Source organism: Triticum dicoccoides, chromosome 2B (assembly GCF_002162155.2).
Source record: "Triticum dicoccoides isolate Atlit2015 ecotype Zavitan chromosome 2B, WEW_v2.0, whole genome shotgun sequence".
NCBI classification, from domain to species: Eukaryota; Viridiplantae; Streptophyta; class Magnoliopsida; order Poales; family Poaceae; genus Triticum; species Triticum dicoccoides.
Window position 1 is genome coordinate 568023452 of NC_041383.1, and position 3958 is coordinate 568027409.

Here is a 3958-nt window from a genome sequence, read left to right on the forward strand (position 1 = left end):
GAAAATTATGGCACACCGCAGAACCACAATTTCACTCAGGGTCAGACAAGTCAACAGGACAGTGAAACAGCTTTTACACAAGTTTGTCGTTTGTATGAACTGAGTCAGTAGCAACACCAGGAAATGATGAACCAATTCATCAATATGGGAAGTAACCGTGGTCAGTATCAACCGCAATCCAAATTATCTGAGTTACAAAAGACGCGTCCTCCAACATTTTCTCATACTGACAAGCCTCTTGAGGCCGATGACTGGCTTCGAGACATGGAGAGAAAATTAATTATCACACAGTGTTCAGACCGTGAAAAAGTACTGTATGCACCATATTATCTCACAGGAGCAGCTGCATCATGGTGGGAAAACTTCCTGCACATGCACCCCAACGAAAATGAAATCACCTGGGAAAATTTCAAAGAAGGTTTTCGTGGGGCACATATTCCTAAGAGCGTCATGAAAATCAAGAAGAAGGAATTTGATGAACTCAAGCAAAGGGCCATGACAGTGTCAGAATACAATAGCCAATTCACTCTGCTGTCTCGCTACGCCAATGAAGAACTCATGACCGAGAGCAAGAAGATGGAAATTTTTTTGGAAGGCCTGGCACCCGCCCTTAAGTGCCAGCTAGTTGTGCATACCTTTCCAGATTTTAAAACACTGGTGGATAAGGCCATTACCCTGGAAAATGAGCGACGTAGCCTGGAAGATTTCCGCAAACGAAAAAGGGACCAGACTACTTTTACTCGCAATCACAGAAGCAAGAAGGAATTTCAGAAGGGGGATTCATACAAAACCCCGATGAATAATTCACGTCCAATCAAGAATTTCCATGCAAGAGACAAAGAGTTCACCTATCGCCCAGGCATTACCAGTTATGCTTGTGGAGAAGAAGGGCACTATGCCAAGCAGTGCCCCAAGCCAAGAGCTCAACCCCGAAGCTCAATAATGGTGGCAATAATTCAGCACCAAAGCGAAGCAATTTCAACCCCAACAACAACCACCAGAAAGGTCACCTGAACCACGTGACCCGAGAGGAAGCACAGAACGCCCCAGATATCGTACTCGGTACGTACCCCGTCAACACAATACCTGCCATGGTTTTGTTTGATTCTGGAGCTTCTCACTCATTCGTTTCGAAAAGTTTTGCTTTGCAAAATAATTTTTCGATGCTTCCCTTGGAAAAATCAATGATCATCAAGTCCCCTGGAATTAAGCAAGTGACCCAGAGTTACTGTCAAGGTGTGGTTACTGAATTTGAAGGAGTGAAGTTTTACGCCAACCTTATTGTACTGGAAAGCAAGGGACTGGATGTCATCCTAGGAATGGATTGGTTAACCACCAACAAAGGTTTTATTGACTGCTTCAACCGTACCGTGATTCTCACACACCATCATGGGAAGAAAATAAAAGTTTCAGCCAAAGAGAGACAAATACCTCGGCAACCTAGATTAAACAAGGTGGACATTTCTGAGCTGGACAAGGTTCCAGTAGTATGTGAATTCCCAGACGTATTTCCAGAAGAACTACCAGGCATGCCACCAGACCGAGAGATAGAATTCAGCATTGAGCTAGCACCCGGAACCGCTCCTATTTACAAGAAACCTTACAGAATGGCACCATCCGAATTGGTAGAGTTGAAGAAGCAAATAAAAGAATTATTGGAGAAAGGATACATACGAGCCAGCTCCTCACCTTGGGGTTCTCCAATTTTATTTGCCAAGAAGAAGGATGGAACAATGAGGTTGTGTATTGATTATCGAGCTCTCAACATGGTCACAATCAAGAACAAATACCCAATGCCCCGAATAAATGATTTATTCGATCAGCTCGCACAGGCCAAAGTCTTCTCAAAAATTGACTTGAGATCAGGATACCACCAATTAAAAGTGCGAACAGAAGATATTCCCAAGACCGCCTTCACCTCCAGATATGGGCTGTACGAGTTCACAGTGATGCCATTCGGACTAACCAATGCCCCCGCATATTTTGTTCACCTCATGAACAAAGTATTTATGAAGTATATGGACAAGTTTGTTGTGGTATTCATCGATGATATTCTGATATATTCCAAAACAGCAGAAGAGCATGCCAAACATCTCAAGATTGTACTAGGAGAACTCAGGAAACATCAATTGTACGCCAAATTCAGCAAATGTGAATTTTGGCTAAAACAGGTGGGTTTTCTGGGCCACGTGCTAACCCAAGAAGGTATTGCAGTAGACCCGGAAAAAGTCAAGGCCGTACTTGGCTGGAAACCACCGGCTAACGTAACAGATGTACGGAGTTTCTTGGGAATGGCAGGCTATTATCGGAGATTTATTGAAGGATTCTCTACTATAGCAAAGCCCATGACACAATTGCTCAAGAAAGGCAAGAAGTTTGAATGGACAGAAGCATGTGAGAAAAGCTTCCAAGAGCTAAAAAGCAAATTGACAACGGCACCAGTACTAATTGTGCCAGATATACACAAGAATTTTGAGGTATATTATGACGCATCCCGAAAAGGCCTCAGATGCGTATTGATGCAAGAAGGCAAGGTAGTTGCGTATGTCTCTAGACAACTACGCAAGCATGAGGAAAATTATCCCACTCATGACTTGGAATTAGCAGCAGTCATCCATGCACTCAAGGAATGGAGACACTTCCTACTTGGGAATCGTTGTGAGATATACACAGACCATAAGAGTCTTAAGTATATTTTCACACAGCCAGAGTTAAATTTATGGCAACAACGCTGGTTAGAGTTGGTGAAGGATTATGATGTTGGAATCCACTATCATCCCGGAAAAGCAAATGTTGTGGCAGATGCACTTAGTCGAAATCCCAGCACGGACGACGACAGTATACCAAAGTTGATGCCAGAATTTCAACAGGAATTTGCCCGACTCAATCTAATAATGGTCACCGAAGGCAGTGTGTCGAATATAGAAATACAACCTACCCTGATGGAAAGGATCAAGGAAGCCCAACACGGACACCCCAGCATTGAGGGCATAAAAAGAAAAGTGAGTTTGGGAAGAGCCTCAGAATTCAACGTAGATGAGAAAGGAATATTGTGGTATGGAGAGAGGCTATGCGTACCAAATGTCAAGGACCTCAAACAGCAGATATTGACTGAAAGTCACACAGCTCCGTATTCAATCCATCCTGGAGGGACAAAAATGTACAAGGATCTTTAGGAAATTTTTTGGTGGCACGGTATGAAGAGAGATATAGCCACGTTCATTGCCTGCTGTGACTCTTGTCAACTTATCAAGGCCGAGCACCAGAAACCGGCCGGACTGTTACAGCCAAATAAGATACCCGAGTGGAAATTGGACGAGATTGGAATGGACTTTATCGTTGGACTGCCACGGTCACGACACGGAAACGATGCCATATGGGTCATAACCGACAGATTAACCAAGGTGGCACATTTTATTCCGGTAAAAACAACTTACACCACTCAGAGACTAGCCAGACTTTATCTTGCCCGTATCGTCTGCCTGCATGGAGTCCCTAAGATTATCATCTCCGATAGAGGCACATAGTTCGTCTCTACATTCTGGGATCACCTACAACAGGCACTGGGAACCCAACTAGCCTTCAGTACCGCATACCATCCCCAGACTGATGGGCAGACGGAACGCGTAAACCAAATCCTAGAAGACATGCTAAGAGCCTGTGTCCTCACCTACGGGAACAGTTGGGAAGAAAGTTTGCCATATGCAGAGTTCGCATACAACAACAGCTATCAAGCCAGCTTGCAAATGGCACCCTTTGAAGCTCTATATGGGAGAAGATGTCATACCCCGCTAAATTGGTCGGAGACCGGAGACAGCCATATCTTTGGCCCAGATATGCTTAAGGAGGCCGAGGAGAAAGTTAAGACAATTAGAGAACGACTCAAAACAGCTCAAAGTCGGCAAAAGCGTTATTACGACCGAAAGCATCGGGAAATCAGTTTTGAACCCGGAGAATT